This window comes from Schistocerca americana, chromosome 2, assembly GCF_021461395.2.
Source record: "Schistocerca americana isolate TAMUIC-IGC-003095 chromosome 2, iqSchAmer2.1, whole genome shotgun sequence".
Taxonomy (NCBI): domain Eukaryota; kingdom Metazoa; phylum Arthropoda; class Insecta; order Orthoptera; family Acrididae; genus Schistocerca; species Schistocerca americana.
Window position 1 is genome coordinate 338900278 of NC_060120.1, and position 23733 is coordinate 338924010.

General features: G+C 41.8%; 1 protein-coding gene across 3 annotated transcripts in view; it reads left to right on the top strand.

The window, feature by feature from the left end:
• LOC124595654 (nucleolar MIF4G domain-containing protein 1-like) overlaps window positions 1-23733 on the top strand; it is a 122477-nt gene that overhangs the window by 63865 nt on the left and 34879 nt on the right. The gene's annotated exons all lie outside the window — the stretch shown is intronic.

The window sequence follows — 23733 nt, forward strand, 5'->3', positions numbered from 1 at the left end:
AACCTGGTTATCTGAGAGATGTTGTGCAGCAAAAGGGGTCAAAAGACACCTTTCAGCTTTTATTTCCATAATAATAAATGTAGGTTTTAACATCTTTCCAGCAAACTTCACGAGTTTCCCCCACTTCTGCTTCTGACAGTAGTGTAGTGCTCTTTGCTGAATTTTCACAATTTCATGAAAAGTTCATGAAATATACATGGGACAGCAGATGAGGTCGGTTGACTCCTGACATAACTCTTTTTTAAATATTGTTGTTCTCATAATTAAAAATGTACTTGCATTGCATTTTGCTTTATTCAACAATCACAGTCTTGAATGGTGATAAACAATTTGTCAGAAAGGCTTTCATGCTTCGTGTTGTAACACAACTTTTCAGTAATATATCTGATTTCAAGCCAGAATGTGTCTTGGCAGAGTACTGAATGAAGAATAATAAGAATGCCACTAACTAGGATGTATATGTCATTGATCAAATGATTTGCAAATATTCAACTAAGCTTGCTTTCAGGAGATGGCTGAGGCCTATCTTTTACAATATCCCAGACATGGCAGCAATAAATGTGTGGACCACATACAATCAAATAAAAAAAAATAACCTGAAGAGGAAGGCATCATTTTCAGCTGGAAATGAACTCACAAATGGAAAGCAACTAAGAGTGGGACAGGAACAAAAAAGCAATAGTGGGACTGGACAAATAAAAAAAGGCAAAGAAGTGCCATATTGGGAAGTATAAAGGAAATGAGACCAACAACATCTGTGAGAAATGCAAGAAAGCCGTCTAAGGAAAATGTGCACGAAAAGCACCAATAATCTGCTCAAAGTGAGATTTCAGTGTTCGGAAATAAAAAAGTGGATTAAATGTGTTAAAGCTAGGAACTTATGAAATATAAGGAGCAGTCAGATGAAAATGGGACAAATTGAAAAAATGTAGATTTTTCACGGCCGGAAATATCATGTCCATTATAATTATCCGGGCTGTTATGCTGTGGTCGGTTGATGAATTCTGTGTCGATTCCCAACGTTTCGTCTCCAACTGCGGGAGATATCTTCAAGGGGGTCCGTAGCTCAATGAATTGAAGATGTCTCCCACAGTCGGAGACGAAACGTTGGGAATCAACACAGAATTTATCAACCGACCACGGCATAACAGCCCGGATAATTATAATGGACATGAAATTGAAAAAAGTAAGTTAGCTGTTTATTATTTGAAAAGTAATTACCGTAACTGTTATTACATTTATGCCACTGTGAGACAGGATGGTCAGTGCCGTCATGGAAAAAATGTTTTCAGTTGCTTACAGAACCATGATTATGACCAGGCGTGCAGCTCTTCGCCTGAAGTAAATCAGTGGCCATGACAACTTTGGCAACAAGTTGGTCTGCTGATATGTTTCTTCCCCCTCCTGTATATGTGTGTGGCGTCTCCTTTTGTCATGATCTCAAAGAATGGAGAAGCTTTCCTCAGAATATGTCATTGTTTACCACAAAAGCAGGAGACATCTTGCAAGCTCTCCAGTTTGTCAAACCACTTGTACCGAATAAGACCCTAATCATATATGACCCATTAAGTATAGTTTCGGCTCTGAACACATCATCAGCAATAAAGAGAACAATGATAAACACCTTATGAGAACAATGCAAAAACTGGTTAAGCTACAGTGATAGGAAACTTCGTTGAGCTTTCTGTGGATACCAGTGAAACCAACAAAATGGGTACGTCCACTTCCTCACGAGGGATACAAAATATAGTGGTCACTAGTGAACTCAGTGCTAACTGGAGAAACTACTCCAAGAAACAAAGCTGTTGGGTGTGATGTCACAGTCACCTTATTATGTTGGGTGAAACTGCCAGATTGCACTATTATACAGATGAAATGAAATTACCATTTATGGATAGTATGTAACACTGAACAATTTTTGTCCAAAACATAAGGCAAGTAATCACTCTGAAGACCCAAGCAGGAAAACTGCAAGTAGCTGTGGATGTCTCTTGCTAACTTGGTAGCGTCACCAAGGATTGTCACAGTTTACTAGGCAAAAATGCCTTTGAGTAGGCTGTCCAGTTTAGTATTCAGGTCACTGATGTTCACTCAATTACTTATGCCCAATTTCTGTACATTCGCTCTGAAGTATACTATGCATATTGGGGGGGGGGGGGGGGGGATGAGTGGTGATGACAGACAATTGGGCCCAGGGAAAACACCGTTACACTGTTTACAGTGCACATTACTTTTATTAACTGCAGTACATGAAGTAGAGAGGCAGGCACATCTATCATCATTGTCCCTCACTGGGACTTATGAATGGGCGGCACAGCTGCTGAACTGGTGCCCTGTGCTGCTGTGACGGGCAGCCTTTGGAGGCCATGACCATTGAATGTCAGTGGCACTACATGTTGTGCTGCAGTGACATTCCTCACAGGAAATGGCTCTTCAGCTCTGTTTTGTGGGGAGTCTGCTGTGTTCAGGAAATAACCTGCTGCCTTCGGACAGGGGTTGGGCAATGGAACTCGGTGTCAGTGGTGGTAGGCATGGACGACAGATTGGCAACCCTGTGGCACCCAGTTCAGTAAAGGACTTAGTGCAGATGGCGGGTGCAAACAGGTCTCAAATCCATGGGTCCTATTGGCAGAGCCTAGTTGTCTCGCTGTCTGACATTGCTCTGGCATCACAGTGGTGCTGGCGGTTTCTGATGACAAGAAGTGCTCCCTGTCTTAAAATCCAACCTTATTTAGATGTCCCTAGTGTCCATTTGTTTCACTAAAATCTGGTACCCAGGAATGATGTCATAACAAGAGAGTTGCCCGGGGTGGTGAAACCACCACACTTGCTATGTGGTTACTGCTATGTTGTGCCATTTACCACTTAGCTCAGCTATCCTTACTTCGCAATCCACTGGCATGTCTACTCTGGCATGTCTACACTGGTGGCTAGTGACCCATGGCTGTTAACACAATGCTCTATTGTGGCTTGCATGCTAGTTCTCCTTTCTTTTGATAAAGACTTATAATTTTCTGTCCAAGGACTGGGTCACAGCAGTACACTGCCCTCCCCTACTGAGTAGACCCAGCCTCCCAAATCTTAATTTGGCCAGTCTTCCCCAAGGTAACTCCACCTTAATCTACGGATGAATACACTTATTACTAGACTGGTTATCCCTATTTACTAGACAGTTATCAAACTTATCCTGAACTTAGAAACTGCTCTCCATTTTGTGCTTCGGCAATCCAGTCTACAGGAACACATATTGTCCCTGGATCAGGCCTCTTGAACACCTCCTTATCTCAGATACATAAAGGCTAAGCCAAGCAAAATCAGACTCACTAAGGCACCAGAAATTGTGACATTAAGGTCACGGTTACTTGGTGTCTGCTATCTTGATATTGACTTACATGCTGTAGCAATTATTCTGCCATGATTTGCCTTTACTGTGTGGCTCTCACCTGACCTAACAGACGGTCTAACAAGGGTTCCCAAGTGACATTAAGGAAGGTAAAGTTGTGCTTGGACAACATGTCTAGGGACACGTCTGGTGAATACAGCTGTGGTTGGGCTGCATTTAACAGAGTCACTCCTGTCATAGTGGCTGGCAAACAAAACATAGGTCCTGTCATATCACACTTCATTCCATTCATCAACAGTCCAGTACTCTGTAACCGTAAATATTTGGCTCCCATGAGTTTCCCTTGTTCACAGCAACTGAATGCCTCTACCACATTGTTGCATAGTGAGTTTAGGTGGTGTAAACCTGATCTCTGATAGTACGGTTTCAACTCAATTACCTCATTCCAACATGGATGTCTCTTCGCTCCTGTTCCTCTACTAGCAGTACCCCCTCTTGTCTCACCTGCACAACCTCACCGGTTAGGTGTGCACTGCATGACTTTAAATATGAAATGCTTGCTCGCTACCAGTGTCCTCTTTGACATGCACAATTGTGTGTTATCTGTCACTTCCACTGCTGCACTATGGTAGAAGAACAGCAAGTTCTGGATATCTGGCTCCACTACTAGCTGCAATTCTGGTGTTAACTCTTCCTGGACATTCCTTTAGCCCTTCAAATACTTCACAAGGGACAGCAAGACCAGATTCAATTGCCTGTGAAGTGCCTGATGCGCAGCATCCTGTAAATTTGTCAGCTCTACTTTTGCATTCCAAATGGTGTCACCTGAGGATTGCAGCAGTCTTGTCAGTATCATTCTAAAATCCAGTACTTGCATTCGTGCTTTAAGGCTTCCAAATCTTGATTCAGAGTACTAGCCAAATCCCTGGCATACTGAATAACCTCATCATTAAGCTACTGGAATGTACACACATTGTTTAGCACACCACACTCCAGGGTCATTATCTTTGTGGAATACCACTCTGCTATTGCTCTGTTTGCCTCAGTCAGCTCTTTTGTGACTACTGCAGTTTCATTCAGTCTGTTCACATCACTTGCGCCTGCTGTCCCGAACCAGGTTTTCAGTATCCTACCCCCTGTATCTATATATCTCCTTTTTTCCCTTCTGGCCTCGCACAGTGTATGATTTCTGGCACTGCTCTGATTATCTCCTGCATCTGCTCTTTCAAATGCACTTAAGCTCTGAGTAACTTCCTACTCTCAGCACCACATTACTACTCACTAATTGTTGCACTCCTGAGAAAACATCTTTGAGCCTCCTTGCCTCCTTCCATAGATCCCAAACATTAAACACTAAGTTCATCAAACAGCTACAGCTGAACAATATTGCATTTTGTTGCCTGGAAAATACAACTCCTCCATCCAGGAGATGATCCTGCAGCTTCTGCTTCGAGCAAAGAGGTACAGTACTGCCACCACTATCATTCTTCTTCTCTGGCCCTCCACTGTATGGCAACCTGAGCCCAGGGACAACTGTCACCTCCCTTTCTCTCACAAGCCCCGCTGTCCATGACAGCATGTCTCTACATACGGTAGAGAAATCATAACAAACACACAGTCTCAGCTGCAACAGTGTCAACTACCCATACTGTACACAGAAGTAAAAGAATCATGTAACATAATACAAACAATTACTTCCTAGGACTTAATGCATATTGCATGTGAGATATCTGGACCACCACCTCTCATTGACCATCCCTTGAATTCTTCTTCTCTTGCTCCTACCTTATTTACATTCCCACTTCCTGTGGAATTGCTTCTGGCACACCCTTGAACAGTCATAAATGCCCAGCATACAGTTGTTGGCCTCATAGATAATTGTAGCTTGACATTTACTGGTGAATTAGTCTTGATCACTTGGTATGGGTCCCAGTTCTGTGTTACAAACTTCTTCGGTTTTCCCTTCTGAGTATGAGGACTGGATAACATCACCCACTGTCCCACTGTGTACTGCAGCAATGTTCCCACTCACTTCATTGCATCTTCTTGTTTTTCTGATGCTTTTATATTTGCACACTACATTCTCCTCCCTGTTTCTCTCTCTTTTCTTGCAAATTCACAGACTGGCTCACTGTTCCTGCCTCCTTTTTCGTCTAATCGTGTCAAATGGTGTTGGCATCTTCTTCTCATACACCACCTCAAATGGTGACAACCTTGTACTAGTGTGTACCTTGGAGTTGTATGCGCTCACCACAAAGCCTAAATATGTATTCTGATCCAAGTGGTGTGCATTCAAGTAATAACCTTTTCCCAATCATCTGATGAACTCATTCTTTCCTGCTCATAGCCTGAGGATGAAGTTGACTTGTTCTTAATTTTTTCACTCTTAGTAACAGGCACAATTCTTTCATCAAGTCTGACATGAAGTTTGTTCCCTGGTCTGTTCTTATAGTCCCCGGTATCCCAAACTTCAGTATTTACCTGTTCACCAGTGCTTGTGTGGCTGCGAGTGTGTGTTGTTCTAGCTTTGGCACCATCTCTTAGTGTCGAGAAAAATGATATATTGTTGTCAGCACAAAATGATTACCTGCTGGTGAATGGTTCTCTTGCTTCTGGCAGACTTTGTAGCAGCAGCCACCTGTTTCTTGTTCAGATACGTCTGCTCCACACACCATATACAACTCCTACAATATTGCTCCACATCACGCTTTCTACCTCTCCTACAGTATTTCTGTGCCACTCACCAATTCGTTGCTCTGCAAGCTTGATGACCCGACAAGACATGATCATGCATCTCACGCAACATTTCCTCTTTCATCACTGCTGGCACAACCACCCATGGACCAGTTTTGTATCTCTGCACAACAAACCATTATCCATGCTATACTGTAGCTGCTTGCTGTATTACATACATTCGTTATCATTGCGCTGTGCAACCTGCCTTTCCTCCAAGTCTTTACCAAGTGCTTGTATCACCATGACCTTTCTGCTCAATCCGTCTACATTTCCATGTTTCTTCCCAGGTTTGTGGATTATTTTGTACTCAAATTCACTGAGTTTCAGTGCCCACCTTGTAAATCTGCTGGATGGCTCCTTCATCACTACTTTGAATTTTCTACGTTGTATGTAACACCACAGATATGTTCTGCCATACATCAAGCTAAGCATCTCTGTGTCTGTAGCAGAGTAATTTCTCTCTGCTCTGTTCAGCTACCTTGATGCAAAAGCAACAGGATATTCCCAACCACCCACTTCCAGACTTAAAACACACCCAAGATCATGATTCAACACATCACAAGACAATATGAGCTCCTTCTGAAAATCTGGAAACGCCAGCACCAGATTCTGTGCCAGTACTTTCTTCAATTTGACAAATTCTTTCTGGCATTCTTATGACCATACAAACATAACACCCTTGTTTAGCAACTGTGTAAGTGGATATGCTATATATATAAGTCCCTTCTAGATGCTGTATAATAATTTGTGAGGCTGAGAAAAGATTACAATACCTCAGTTGTTCGTGGCATCAAAAAAAGTGTGCACTGCTTGTACGAGGGTCACTCCAAAAGAAATGCACACTATTTTTGTAAAAATACAGTTTTCATTCTACTTGTGTGAAAGTTTTACAGTCTGTAGGTACATCCTTCCCACTTGTTTTCAAACGTAGTTCAACCTGTTCCCGTGAGTGGCGCCGTCACAGCATGTCTTCAAGATGATTGCTACACTTGACGTTTGTCAGAAGCAATGTGCTGTCATAGAATTCCTGTGTGGTGTAAACGAGACAGTGGGAAACATCCACAAGAGGTTGAAAAAGGTGTATGGAGATTCTGCTGTTGATCGCAGTACAGTTAGTCGGTGGGCGAGCAGGTTACGTGATGAAAGTGGGCAAGGCAATGTTGAGGATTGTCCTCGCAGTGGGAGGCCTCGTACTGCACACACTCCAGACAATGAACAGAGAGTTAACGAATTGGTGACTGCTGACAGACGCATCACAGTGAACGAATTGTCACGCTACTTTGAGATAGGGGAAGGAAGTGTGTGCAGAATACTGTTGAAAAAGGTTTGTGCCAGATGGGTTCCCAGGATGTTGACAGTGGCTCAAAATGAAACAAGAAAAACGGTATGCAGCTAACTTTTGGAACAGTACGAGAATGGTGGAGATGAATTTCTTGGAAGAACTGTGACAGGTGATGAAACATGGCTCCATCATTTTTCACCAGAGATGAAGAGGCAATCAATGGAGTGACATCATGCAAATTCACCCAAGGAAAAAAAAAAAAAAAAAAAATCAAAACTGCACCTTCTGCTGGAAAAGTTATGGCTACGGTGTTTTTCGATTCCAAAGGACTCTTGCTTGTGGACATCATGCCAAGTGGAACCATCATAAACTCTGATGCATATGTGACGACACTGAAGAAACTTCAAGCTCAACTGAGCCGTGTTCGACCACATCGGCAAAAGCAGGATGTTTTGCTGTTGCACGACAATGCATGGCCACATTTCAGTCAAAAAACCATCGAAGCGATCAAAAAACTCGGATGGGCAACACTGAAACACCTGCCTTACAGTCCTGACCTGGCTCCATGTGATTATCATCTCTTTGGGAAACTGAAAGACTCTCTTCATGGAACAAGGTGCACACTGCCAAACAGTGGCCCCAACAGTTTGGTCCAGAATTTTACTGTGCGGGTATACTGGCACTGGTTCCAAGATGGTGTAAGGCAGTTGAGAGGGATGGAAATTAAGTGGAGAAATGAAAATATTGTTCCTGAAGGATGTATCTACACACTGTAAACCTTTCAAACATGTAAAATAAAAGATGGATTTTTAAAAAAATAGTGTGCATTTCTTTTGGAGTGACCCTTGTACTAACCTTGAATCTGTCCCCACACCATCCTTGGTAATGATATAGTCCAAATAGTTGACATGTTCCAGGGCAAAGTGACATTTTTCCATGCTGAGTATCAAACAAGCTGCTTGTAGCCTCTTTAATGCGTCCCCCATACATTGTCTAAGCTGTTGCATATGCCTTGAAAAGGCGATTATATCATCAAGGTGCAGTAGCCACTGCCATGATTTCAAACCTCTCAGCACTTCGTCCAATAACTGTTGGAATGTCGCTGGAACATTCTCCAACACTTAAGGTATCCTTCTGTATTGGTAATGACGCCATGGTGCAGGAAACTGATAATCCCTCCGTGGTGCAGAAGAAACTGTTTTCAGTCTGTCCCCCGGAGCAACTTCTAATTTCTGGTATCCACTTTTCAACTCCATTGACAAGATGTACCAGCATTGCTCTAGATTATGTATCATCTCTGTGATGTTTGGAATAAGCATCTGTCACAGCCTTACTGTTTAAGTGGTGGCAAGAGTGATACTTCCTAGAGCCAGCCATAGACCTTTTTGGGCATAGTCACAGTTCCTGCCTCCTCCCCGTCCTCTGTTACCGTTTTGGTCAATTGTTGATTTATAAATTCCTCTAACACTGGTTACAGTGACTGTGGTACTCTGTATGGTCTTGATAAACTGGTGCTTTGTTCCCTGTTGGAATCATGTGCTGTATGAATGGTGTAGCAGGCAACAGTCCTTGTGGCAAAAATATTTCTTGAAACTCCAGTAACATATCTACCATTCATGTTCTCTTTACCCCCTACAAATGCTTAAGTTCATCACAAAATGCAATTCTAACAGCGTCCTGTGCCCTGCCATGGCCTATACTCTCTACGCAGCAATATTCCTTGTATGGAATTTCCGATGTGGGCAGCTACATTCCTTTCAATAATTTCATTTCCTTGACACCAAAATTATTTATATTGATGGGTAATGTGTTGCCTCCGCTCCTGTATGCATATAATACTTCGCTTTACTAAATAACATGCTGTATCCAATAGTTCATTATCCTTCATGAGTTCCACTACATATAACACATTAACATATTCACCCCAAGTTACTTTCCAGTGCCTCCTGACACACAATCATGTGAATCAAGTCTTAATGTCATTGCTTGCAGTTTGACTAGATTGTCTCATATACCAGATGCTCCATGCTGCAGATCAACATTGACAACAGTTTCCTGTAGCCAGAATGTTTTCCCAATAAATTCCACTGTACATTGTCAAGGTGAGTTATGGCATGATGTTGATGCAGAAAGAGTAACCTCAGGATCATGTTATAGCACAAACTGTGTAAACTTGGTAGTCTCAAATTAAAAATATGTCATTACTGACTCCTGTGATCGTATATCATGATCTGTTACCTCTTACTCCATGCAGTTTGTACCACGATGAGTTCCACTGCCTCCTATACACTAATTCTCTTGAGACCACTGACATGTGCACCTCTGTGTCCAACAAAACTTTATATTCTGTGTCATTTATTACACCCATTATGGCACACCTCTGCATTTGTTTTAACTGATTTTATTTTCACCAGTAACTCATGTTGGTGGCCCTGGGGTTCCCTCTTTAATTAACAGACCTTTCATTCCCCCTGACTACCACTACCACTACATCTGTATGTGTGTCAGTGATCTACATTTCCCCTAAACTGACATTCCAATCACATTGCTGGTAACCCCTGTTATCCCCTCACTTCTTCATGGCTAGTAGCACTGCCTCTGTGCGTGCCCCATCTGGCCACATTTAAAACACTTTACATTTGATGCAAACACATGTCTTCAGTCCTTCACCCTTTTTGATATGTTACTTTGCCCTACTCCAACGTCACTTTAACCCCCATGTGGCACCGCCGCGTGCACACTCCTTGACAAGTGCCTGATGCTTGGCCTCTTGCAGCATCATTGTGTGACAATTTGTAAGTTGCACATTCATTTTCCTAGTTCTGTGCATGAAGTCTCCACTGCCTTATTATGCCTTCTTGACACCATACCCTACTGCTCATGGAAAAAATTATGCACTCTTTTGCTTCCTGTACCACTGCTCCAACCACTGCCTAAGTTAATCAAAAGTTTTCGCACTGTGTGTGCTTCCGTGCATCTCACATACAACTTTATCTTTCCCATTAAATGCAACTTTACAGTCTGCGATAACTGTTTATTTGTACCAATCACTTATGTCAGCCAATGATCGGAGATCCTCTACAAATGCTAACACATCATCAGATGCCCCACTACAGAAGGGAGGAAAAAGGTTTGCAACAGCTGAATCCATTCATAAATTTTGCTATTTCTACATATCGACTTCATCACATTTCTCTGCTAAACTGTTAAGTAAAGTTATGTCATCTGCCCTCAATTGAGCTACATAATTCACTAATGATTCTATTTAATCATCCCTGGTGACAATGATTTTGCCATTGCATCGCCTTTACTCATTTTTATGACACAGGAAAAAGGGAAAATAACAGAAATTAATATAGGTAGACCAGGTAGCTGCAGAGTGTTCCGTCAACCTACTTCTTCTATCTAATCATGAACCACTTGGACTCTCGACATTGCTTAACTGTGTGCCCAAAACAATTACAGGCAAAACAGTTCACTCTTACTGATTCAGCACAAGGGGCAGAATGTCCAAGTAAATCACACTGAGTAAAATGCACAGCCACCAACCATTCATCCCTAGCATTGCCATTAAACTGCAACAAATCTGCTGGTTCCTTTTGTTTCACAAAGGTAACCCTTGCATAATCACGCCTCCTAAACTTCGACCCCGTGACAGTCACCACATAAGGACAAAATGGTCTCACTCACCCTAGATGACCTCTTCTGCTGACTGCAGTGATGTCGGCACTCCTGACACCACTCTGATGTGCGCTGTGCGTACCGGGAACGAGTGAATGGTGTTGACAGGCCATGGAGCCCAGGGCAAACTCTGTTGACAGTATAAATGATTTTTATTGACTTCAGTGCATGTCATAGTGAGGCAGGGATGCTTCTCCTCTTCATCCCTGGCTGCTGATGAATGGGCAGCGGCCTCTGCCCAGATCTGCTGAGGTGGTGCCCTGCAATGCTGTGGCAGGCAGCCTTTGGGGGCCAAGGCTGTTGACATCAATGGCACTGTGTGTTGTGCTGTGGCAGCATTCCACTCGGGAAATGGCTCCACGTGCGGCCACGGCTATTAGTGCAACATTCTGCAGCGGCGTGCATGCTACTTCTCTTTACTTTTGCTAAAGAGTTATAATTTTCTGTCCGAAGACTGGGTCATGGCACTACAGATCGTATACCTAAATTTAAATTGAGGACATATGGTGCATGAATGGAAAAGGGGGAAGAAACATGCCAAACAGAGGCCACCAGTGCTACATTCTGTAATTTCTTGCACCCAGAACATTGTGATTTACAGATTGTATCTGTGGCAGAAAATGTCTCATATCCAGTGCTTGGATCACAAAAACTTCTCCAGTCCCTTCCACAGTATAGCTGTCAGAGACTCACCATTTCATTTGTGTAGCTCAATGCATAATATATTTGTGTTGAGAGAAATGTGACCCACAAATCAGTATGTGAGAAACAAAGGAAGCTGAGACACCAATTTGGAGCTGATTTCAGAAAATACAACTTTCAGAATCATAATGGACTTCTTAAAAGTTTGTTTTTCTATCCATATAGTTAAATGCATTCTCACAAAGAGCTTTTTTATCATCCCATGGACTGCCAGGCAGCAGAGCTATATGTACACTTTGCTTAATCTTTACATTATGGAAGCCATTATATAACCAGAAGATTACTTTGCGATATTACTTCATAACAAATTAGTGTGTTTGTACAAATTTAAATGTGAACATTTTAGGTTAGGCTTTCCATGACTGTTATTGATATAGAATGAAACAGTAAGTTCATGTCACAAGTCACTTTAATTTTGTACAGTCCGTTAACTTTGTGCAATCCATTACTTTTACTTCCTCAACAACCTAAAATAATTGTGTGTGGTGATTGTTACTGTGATCTGTTATCAGTTACTATGTTTCTTTTGTATATACTTACACATATTTGTTTCAATCAACAAAAGTAGGAGTATGTTACAGTATGATGGCTGGATGGTATACACATCAGAGAGTAATTGAGCTGCTTGAGGGAATAAAATGGTAAGCACCAAAGTAGGAGTTTGGAGGAACAGAAGAGTAAAGTTTGCAATTTATCCTTGAATCTGAATAATTGTATTATAACATTTTTTTGTTCTGGATGGCTTTTAACACCTATATTATTCCATACTGACATAAAACACTAAGAAACTGTCTGTAACATATGAAATATATAAAAACAAATACACTACTGTAAGGCAACACTACTATGTTACCCCAATCACATACGCTAGCAACAAAATGTAATGACATATAATCGTGAGAGAACATTTACACGAAGTTACTAGTGCACTTAACTGTATAGCTCGTTGCTTGAAAGTACAGGATGTCTCAAAAGAAAGTTTACATTTGAAGGGCTCTCTATGTATGTGCAACAGATTGGAGGAGGGGGGGAGGGGCTAAGCTCAACGATTGCTTGGTCTTTAGAAATTCAGTCTGTGTGGAGCACTTCTCAGGAACGGACCACACATTCTGTGTGGGAGAATTTTACAAAAATGGTGACTTGGTGCCTGTACCCTGGAGGAAATTTTTCAAGGATCATGAATTGCATAAAGTAAGTGATGCTCCAAGTGTTCCCCTTATCTGGAAATGGATCAGAATGTTTGAGGAGACTGGTTCAATACTGACCAAACCGAAATCCGGGCAACTGAGGTCATCAAAAATGGTAAATCAATGGAGAGAGTAAATCTGGCTGTTCATGATGATCCTAACCTCTCCATTCATAAGCATGCATGTTTTTTAAATGTATGTAGGTAATCACTGCACCAAATTCTGCAAAAAGACCTTAAACTTCACTCATGCAAAATCCAATTGGTGTAAGAATTAAAGCCTCAGGATACCAGACATAGGCTGCAGTTGCTGAGTGCCCTTCATTTAACGTCACCTTGTTTTCCGATAAGGCTCATTTTCACTTGAACAGTCATATCATTAAGTAAAATTACCACTACTGAGAGCAATGAATCCTAAACAGAAGTGTGAGAAACCCCTTCATTCGCCAAAATTTACTGTATGGGCTGCGACATCAGCTCACGGAATAATTGGCCTGTACTTTCTCGAGGACGAGAGTGGTCGTCCATACCCTCAGACTCAGAGTTGAAATATTAATAGTTTTGGCTGGTTTCGTTGTCAAGGGGCTGTGATACGTAGTTGCCCCATTACAAGCCAAATACTGTTGAGTCTACAGTATACAATATGAATATACACATGAATCAAATGGTTGAAGGTTCCTATCAATTGACAATTGCGAATTTTGAATGTAACTTAGAAATTTATATATGAAAGATTGCAATTAAATAAAATCTGCAGGTACCATTTTAATGACTTTAAAGGACGAGTACCATAGCAGAAGTACCTTTAAGAATGCCATTTATTACTGCAAAACACTTATCGGTGTCGGTGGTCCAGCAATTAAATAAAATATAAGTTGAATAACAGGGAAACAATAGATTCCTACTTCACGTAAATAGACATGAGCAACAACATAGCTCGCGAGATATTCACTTATAAACGCATACTACGTATTCACTGCAGAAGCCCGGAAATCTCAAGTGCACAAGTCGGCGCTACGAAATATTTCTATCACCCGTGACCACGAGCAAATTGCTCGACACTCTCCAAGTATTTCCTGCGACCGTCCGTCGCGCCTTCCTGTCCAGCACTCCCCCGTGTCCTGTGTGATGCAGTGCTCCTCCTCCACTTCCATACAATCTCTCCATTGAGTTCCGTTGTCACCTACTGTAGTAACGAGCACTGTGATTGGCTAGAGCGCTACTGCCATGTCTCCAAACCAATGAACACTCACAAGCATATTGAAACACATAAGAAATACTGAATTTACATTTAAATAACTTGAAATTAAATAAATATTCCTACGGCTGGACCATAAACACGCTCTGTAGCCTAATGGCTCTGTTCTTCCTAAACCCCGGTAAATATTTGACCAATTTCTTCATGAATAGTATATATCAGATATAAACATAGATGAATAAATATATTTATAAGCATGCTGCTACCATTTTTTCATGTAACTGTGGAGTACTTATGGCCTGACGCGATCAATAGTAATCGGCCACTTTGACCTCCAATAACTCACGTACTATTCAAGTTACCTGCCTGTAATTCATACCAATTTAGGTTTGCGGTAATAGCTTTCTAAAAACACATCAATTGACAAAATCGGATGAACCATTTAGATTTCGGAAATTCATTGCTGGGTGTTACTTGTATAATTTACAGTCAGATACGAAACTTTAACTAATAAAGATATTGAAAATCTGATTACACCATTAGAATCATGATGCAAATAATGGTAACATACATGTTTCTTTTTGAGGTATCATGATTCCTCTGGCTACTATTAATTTCTACATGAACTGTGAAATGTCTGTCATTATGATTTCACAAAGTCCGCCATCTTTGGCACTCCCAGCATACAAATCTCCTTCATTGACACAAAGCACAGTCCTCGACACAGCATCAATATGGAATTCCCAGCCACGTGGTCAGCCTGGACCACGCGCTGGGCTACTCCTTTTGCTCCGGCTAATGTTCAGCAGCACGTGGTTGCTGACAAGCCCTGGCTTGCCGAGCGTCCCGTGCGGCCAAGCCAACTCCGAACTTAGAATATTTTCAGGGCGCCACAACTCACCTGCTAACTCACAAGTTACAGTTAATTTGGAACATTATGTTAAGATTTTAAATGATTTTTGGCGCCTGAACTGCAAAACGTTTGTGGTTATAACCAAAGAACATCGTTTCAGCAAGATGGAGCCATAGGACACAGGTCCATGTGTCTGTACAGTGATTTTGTGTAATTTTCTCTGGCCTGTTGATTTCTAGGAGAGGTAGCCTAAATTAACCCCCACGCAGTTCAGATTTGAGCCCCATTGATATTTTTCTTATGGGGATATGTCAAATCCAAAGTGTATGGCAGTAATCTGACTTCTCTGGAGCAACTGACAGAAAATATCCTCAGTGAACTGGCAGCCACCTCGAGCCATCATGCAAAATTTTGTTCATTGTTTAAATGAATGCTGTAGATGTGCGGGATTGCATTTAAATGACATTATTTTGAAAAACTAACCTAAATTCCTAAAGTGATATTTAATAATAAATAAAGATTTTGTCAGTTGACGTCAGCTTCTATTTTATTTTGACACATCAAATATAATGTAACACTTCTTTTGAGACACCCATTGCTTAATTACTCATCACACCCCTCACTGATGTATCCATTATCCAAATATGTTGGTCTTAGTAACAAGAAAAATCCACGATGAACAGGAGGGATGTAAACTAAGTCTGTTTCTGTCATATTTTAATCGAAGAATAAGAACTGGACTTTGCCTCCTGAAACTTATTTTGTTTTAGATGTCATGACTGTATGTCTCACTGATGAATAAAGATATTGGGTGATAAAATCTTCTTGGGTCGACAGCCGAGTCAGTGCGTTGTTCTCTGGCAATGTTTCAGCAAGTTTCTTACTTGCCACCTTCAGGCGAAGTGTCAGTTTTGCTTCTCATCCGGATCTTTACAGCCACTGGACCATGGGCTTTTCTGCATCCTCAGCACCAGTCGGGCTAATCAGGCACGAGCGGAATCTGTGCAGCGGCACGTGGTTGTGGTTGGGGGGGGAGGGGGGGGGGGGCAGGCCGCAGGCGCTGGGTCCTGGCGTCTCATCTCGGTGCGGCCTGTTTATTCCATCTGCCACCACCAACCCCTCAACCCCTTTCCATCGGTGTGCTCTCATTATTATTGATAATGTTGTGTTCGGCACGGTACTGAGTTGGAAGCCACTATTCTGGTTGGCCGGGTTATCACTGGCCCACACCTCCACTGCCTCTTTAATAATAGTCCCAGAAACCTTTCGCTCTACACAGTCTCTTGGTTTCTTCAGATTGAAATGTGTGTTCTTCACTGAGGGTGTGCTCCGCTACCATGGATTTTTCCTTTTGCCTGAGGTGAATGCTTCTCATATGTGTAGAGATGCGCTGTGCGATGCAATGCTGTGTCTGTCCAATATATTGTTTTCCACATTCACAGGAAATGCTGTAGACACCCAGTGTTCTTAGACCCAAGTTGTCCTTAATTGCGCCCAGCATATTCCTGATTTTTGCTGGAAGGTGGAAGATGGTTTTTATCTTGTTCTTCTCCAGTATCTTGGCAGTCTCGTTCATGGGTGGCCCTGCATACGGGAGGAACGCCAGACCTTTGTTGTTCTCTTCTTCCTAAAGGTCCTTCTCCTTTTTCTTCTTCTTGCTCATCTTGAGAGCGCGTCTAATCTGTGTTTCAGTGTAGCCATTGTTCTGGAAGGTTTTCTTCAGATACGGTGCTGAATCTCAGTAGATAAACTGTCCTTGTGCATGTCATGAGCTCTGCGGACAAGGGTAGTGAGCATGGATTTCCGTTGTGCTGGGTGATACCAGCTGTTGGCTTTGAAGTACAGGTCTGTGTGTGTTTTCTTTCAGTAGACTGAGTGTCCCAGTGTGCCGTCTGTTTTCTTCTTTATTAGGATATCAAGGAAGGGTAAGCACCCATTTTCTTCCAATTCCACTGTGAACTTGATATTCTTGTGTATGCTTTTCAGATGGTTGAGAAATTCCATTTGTGTGTCCTCACTATGCGGCTAGACCATGAAAGTATCATCCACGTTCCGATGAAAGATCTTGGGTTCCAGGGATGCTACTTCCAAGGTGATATATTCAAAGTATTCCATGTACAGACTGGCAATACATGGTGCCGGTGGGGATCCCATAGCAACTCCATCCACCTTTTGATAAAACTTGCCCCCACGCTGGAAATGTGAGTGCATGGCGGAATAATTCCACTGTGTCTTCATCAAAATGATTCTCCAGTAGTTTCAAGGAGTCCTCTAGCATTACCTTCGTGAAGAGGGATGTAATGTCAAAGCTGACCATAATATAATTTTTGTTAAGACGCCACTCCTTGAATATCTTAGCAAACTCCGTAGAATTCTTGATGTGGTGGGGACATTTACCCATAAGAGGCTTGAGTAGTTGTGCCAGGTGTTTGGCTATACCATAGGTAGGAGAATTGATCATGTGTATATTGGGGAGGCCATATAACCATGGTGGAACTTGAGCTATGGGGTAAAGCATTTTTATCAGGTCCTGGTCCAGACCTGAGTTGTTGTTGAAGACCAATAGTCTTTCTAATCATAGCTGTTGTAGGGTCCTTCTCCACTTGTTTCTAGGCCTGGTCCTGCAGCAGCGAATTAATCTTGTCCCAGTAGTCAGCCGCTCTTAGCAGCACCGTTGCATTCGCTTTCTCTGCTGGTAGAATGACAGTATCCTCATCTTCTCTGAGGCTGCGTATCACCCTGCGTTTCACCGCTGAGGTGTTGCTTTTTGGCATTATTGCGTTGTATAGGATTGTGCAGGTCTCCTTTCTCACCTCTTCAGCAGCTTCAGAAGAGAGCCCACGTATGGCCTGTTCAACGCTGTTGCTGATCTGTAGTTTTGGTAATGTGCTCGGAACTGGTGCAAAGTTTAATCCTTTGGATAGCACAGGCATTGTTGGCTCATCCAGTTCTTTGCTGCTCAGGTTGACAATGGTCCTCGAATCCTTGGTGTCGGCCTCCTGCTGTTGTGCCCCTGGTAGTCATTGGCACTTGTTTTGTTGTTTCGTGGTGGCCTTCTGCTTGAACGTTTCACTGGAGGTGAAAGTATTGCCATCTACCCACTACCACGTGAAAGGTGACAGTGTCAAAACCAGTTTCAGGTGGCGTGCGAGCAAGACGCGTCCAATTTTGTCGAGTTCAGACCGTGTGATGCATATGTGTTCTGTCACCAGCGCCGAGCTGGCACATTGCATGATACTTTCGGTTCTTGCTGTACGGATAGGATGTCGCAGGTGTGTGAACTGCGGCAGTATGTCCTTATCCCGACCACGTTGCAAGAACGCGAGTCTGCTGAGCAAACTTGCCCTCTTGATCTGAAGTTTTTGCAGTGACTTAACACTGCTATATCCTCCCCATAGAAGTGTGTTATATGATGATGCAGGCTTTTTTGGTGAATCTCAATGATGATATCTTCTCGGGTTGACAGCCGAGTCAATGTGTTGTTCTCCGGCAAAGTTTCAGTAAGTTTCTTGCTTGCCATCTTTAGGTGAAGTAAAGGACGCCTCGTCCGGATCTTTATAGCCACTGGACCACGGGCTTCTCTGCATTCTCAGTGCCAGTCAGGCCAATCAGGCGTGAGTGGAGAATCTGCACGAGCCTGATTGCCCCGACCGGTGCCGAGGATGCAGAGAAGCCCGTGGTCCAGCGGTTATAAAGATCCAGAAGAGATGTGAACCCGACACTTCACTTGAAGGTGCCAAGAAAGAAACTTGCTGAAACATTGCTGGAGAACAATGTATTGACTCTGCTGTCAACCCAAGAAGATTTTATCATTGAGATTTGCCGAAAAAGCCTGCATTCTCATATAAAGATATTGGGTATTCAGAAGTCATCTCCCACAAGCGTGCATTCCTTGGGTTAACAGTTAGACCATCAACAGTCATCTTTTTGGAGACAAATGCTTTTTTCAAATGCCTTGTGTGAACGAAATGCCCCCTACTTTCTGTAAATGTAAGAGAACAATGCCAGTTAGTCCTACATCCTTTTTTTATCTGCAGTTTTTCCAGAATGAGGTACGTACTCTTTACCTGTATTACGAATCTTCTGCTTAAACTTCCATTGTGTGGTGCATCTCATCCTTTTCTGAGAAGACCTTTCTATCTGTTCTGCTCCTTCTGACAGGCATCCGAGACAGTGACAGACTGCTCGATATTAAGGTCACTTCGATATCCTTCGTGGATTACCTGAATAGCTGCTAAGATTATTACTACTCATTATTATTACCAAATTTTTGTTTTTATAATTATTGCTTATACAAATATGAATCAAGAAATATAGACACCCACTGTCAAGCCTTCAACAACAGCCATTCAGTACTAACCTCATAATTCTTGCATTTCAGAAACATAATGGTACGTATGTGCACTTACTGTTATGTTTGTGAAATGTACTAAGTACAACAGATTTGAAAACTGTGAGTCCTCTGGCTCATGGAAAATCTACTCAGGATCACTAAGAACATCTTCATTTTCTTATAACTCGTCCAATGTGGCTATAATGTTGGAAAAGGTACACGGCCAGCCATTTTACCTGTCAGTTGCCACTATGTCCCTGTGGCAGGCAGCCACTGGCATTTACCATGAAGACATCTGATGAGTGAAATTAGAATGTTTTTCTCATGTGTTATATTTTTCTGCTCATAGGTAGCACCATAGGTAGAACGCAAAATACACGGTGGTGGTGCTTACCATTGTTTTCTCCTGAGCCACTCAGTTAACAAAGTATTCTTACTGTGTGGATATATATATTGATAAAGAAAAAAACCAATACTTTAACTGTATTTGTTTTTGCATTACTGGGATTAAGTCTGGGCCAATCTTCATCTTTGAAGTGATCTTGAATAGTGACAGATACACCTGGGTGCACTTAAAGACTTTCATATGAGTAGCATTTGAGTTTCTACTCGTCTCTAGATTTGATGGAACATTGGTGTACCACAGCAATAGCAAGAGCAAACTGGAGAACTAATGAGATTATGCAATATTTAAGATTACCTTTGTAAGGCGTATCATTTATCCATAGGTGAGTGTATACATTATTTATAATAAAAATTACATTTGAATTTTCTCCCAGTTTTGTTTCAATCCAGTAAAATGTGTGTCCAGATTTTAATTATAGGTGGGCTTTGTCCTTTTACCATCCTTGTAATGACCCCACTAATCTCTTTATCTTATTAAACTCCACCTCTTGCTCCACTAATCTTGCTTCAGATTCTATAGTACTGCAATTTATTGTATCTTAATAAAAACTGACAGGAGTTGTATTGTAAGGTCTTTATTTCCTTAGCCAAACTGTATAGCAATATGCAAGCAGATAAGTAGGTATGTATGCACCATGACCAGAAACCTTTGTTTGCTTTCAGTGTTTTTTCACAAGGGCTGAATAGTGACTGTTCAGAATTAAACATGTGGCATCAGGGCCCCTACAGCATTACCTATGGCAGACAAGTCTACGAAAGCCTGATGAGCTTAGAGAGACATATGATCAGTGCCAAACATTGACATAAGTGTATGTGCAGCTGACTCAGGACAAGTGTGAGTGCTCCTAAGTTTCATATCTTGGAATCGCCTCAACAAGTTCCCGTGCTAATCACATCTCAGCAGAGCTCTGAAATTCTCAGTCAGCAATTTGTAGTCCAGTCAAGAAGGTTGCAGACCTACTGACTCATCTAGTTTTGTGCTGTATGAGTACTGACCATCTCATTCAAATCTGCTCACAAGAATGTTGTCCTGTCGTATCTTATGGTTACTAGCAGCTGCATAGTGTGAAAGTCTGGATTAGATACTGATTCCTACTGTAATTGGTTTTCTTAATTTTACTGAAGATTTAGTTAAGGCTTCTCTCTTCCCTTTTCTCTGTAAAGCCACACTATTTAATGATGTGAGCCTTGAGAGTGACTGGATGGCAGTTAACTGCTCTGTCAATGATGGCTAAGGAGAAAAGATGATGTAGACTGTATAAGGTGCTAAATCTTTGTTAGCAAACCCTAATAGTGTGAAGTATTGAAAGAAGCTCCTCAAGGCCATATCAAACTCACTTCATACTGAAGTGAGAAATGAGACTGACAGCTGTGATTATCAACATTGAATGATAACTAAACACAACTGGTCAAATATTCTGCACTTTAAGAATTTATTTTCCAATTCTATAGTTACATGGCAGCAGGTACAAGTGCAAGGAGAAAATTTCTTGGGCTGGCAGTGAAAGACAATGTTTTAAATGTTAACAATGCACTCAGTTTTTTGTGTAGTCCATTTTCTTGCCAATGAAGAGAGTCCAATCAAATTATGTAAGGTGTGGAAAATGCCCATCTAGAAACCACAACCTTTTCATTGCTCACAGAATATTTTCCAGCCACAAATTTCTTTAGAAGTATGAATAACCAGATGTCGAAAGGTGCCAAATCTGATGATATTCTAACAGTATATGTTTATGTATTTCTTCGGCCAGTTGGTCCAGGTGGTCTTTGCAAGGAAATCAAAGAGAAAAATTGTTTTTGTATCCCAGGAATACTGTATTGCTGCCCACAAAGTATTTAGCAAATGAACCAGGCTTTGCCTGCGTTGGTGAAAGGTCATTGGTGTATCTACTGATTTGATTGGTGTTCCATTTCAAGTATGAAATGCTGTCAGTGAGTGGACAGTCTGAGTTGGGTACCTCATAAAAGGTCATTGCTCACAGTAGCACAGAGAGCTGCAATTCTTCAGTGGACCTAACAATACAGAAACTGGAGATTAGCTGACTGGGAGCATGTAGTACGGTCGATCGAGTCACAATGTTGCCTCTTTTCAAATAATGCAAGGTGTCCAAGTACTCCAACTGGCATTTAAACTGCAGTCTGTGGAGGGGTGTGGTTCAGGCCAGAAACGATTCTGTGTTGTTTAGGGGATGATTTTCATATCGTGTCTTAGGCCCACTCATTCAGGTTACAGTGAACATGAACCAAGATGTTTACTTCTACAATCTTAGTGATCAAGTATTGCCTTTTCTCCTACATGTTTGTGATGAGTATGATGCGGGCTCTCCCATCTTCACAGGGCTGCAAGTGTATGCTCCTGATTTGACAAACACTAAGACGCCTGTCACATGTCTAATGGCCTGCTAAATCACCCAATCTTAATCCTATAAAAAATGTCTGGAATTGTTTAAAACAGCATGTGAAATATCAAAATCAACATCCCTCCAATTTAGGAGCTCTGCTGGATCTAATAATTGAGTGTCTTCTGCTGGATATGGCATATCTAAATAAATAGTGGACTCGCTTCCTCACAAAACTTCGGCATGCAGGCCAAAAGCAGTGTTGCACATAATGTGCCTGATGTTGCCCGAGGGATGGCTAATTTTTTGTCCAGTGTGCTTATTAATCCCATAACAATGACCATTTAATTTGTCCAGTGTGCTTATTAATCCCATAACAATGACCATCTAAATAATTATTCTCAGGTCTCTCTTTCTATAATACATTTTATCTTTAATTAATGAGGTGAACACATTTTAAATCAGCATGCCAAATGATATACGAGGGCTGTTCAATAAAGAATGATCTTTTTTTTTTTTTTTGACAACATGCCTTTACTCATCCTCATAATTTTGATGGTCCTTCTTAAAGTAGTCTCCCATGAATGTGATACACTTGTCCCAGCATTTCTGCCAATCTTCAAATACATGTTGGAAACCATTTTTTGAGAGGTCCATCAAGATTGCCTCCGCAGCCTTCACCACTGCTTCTGATTATTGATAATGCCTCACATGAAGGCTGTGCTTTATGTTAGGGAATAGAAAAAAATCACATGGGGCTAAATCTGGACTACAGGGAGGGTGAGGGATGCACTTCACATTGATTTTTGCAAGGCATTCAGCAACAGCATTGGCAATATGCAGCCGCGCATTATCGTGGTGCAGCATCCTGCCTATTTCATGGAAATGTGGTCTTTTGTGCCTGATATGGACTTGCAATGTTTTCAGGACATCCCTGTAGTATTGTCCAGTTGCTGATGTGTGTATGTGCAGGTACAAAATGCTGATAAACCATTCCACAAATATCAAAGAATGAGATGACCATAACTTTTATCAGGAGAAGCAACCACTTTTGCTTTTTGGGGGGTTGGTGATGAAGGAAATTTCCACACTGAGCTTTGCTGTGTGCTCCTAGGATCAAGATGATGTAGCCAAGTTTCATTAGCAGTGATTACATTTGAAAGAAACTCCAGGTCTTCCTCTAACATCAACTTTTAACTGCATGCAAACCTGAATGTGAAATTCCTTTGGTTCGAGAATCAACAATCTTGGAACCTATCGCGCACAAACATGTGTCATGTATAATTTTTCTCTCACCAACATGTGGGTGACACCCAATGAAATGTGCAGTATTTCAGAAAGTGATCTTAAGGTAATTTGTCAATCCTCTTTCACAATGACAGCAGCAGTGTTGATGTTCCCTTCCGTAAGAGCAGTAACTGGAGCACCAGGTCCACCTTCCTTTGAAATTGATTGTCTCCCCTCTTTAAAGATTTTAAACCACCTTCGAGCTGTGCTGTAGGGAAGAACAGACTCTCCACAGGTAGCATTGTATAGGCCTTACCTGAAGATTTGTTGAGATGAAAGCAGAATTTCAAAGCCACATATTGTTTGTCGCGTGTTACCTCCATTGTAGCGGTAGGCGATACTGAACAAGTCAGACCTCGCCTGCCTTTCACAGGTGGGAACAAGGAGT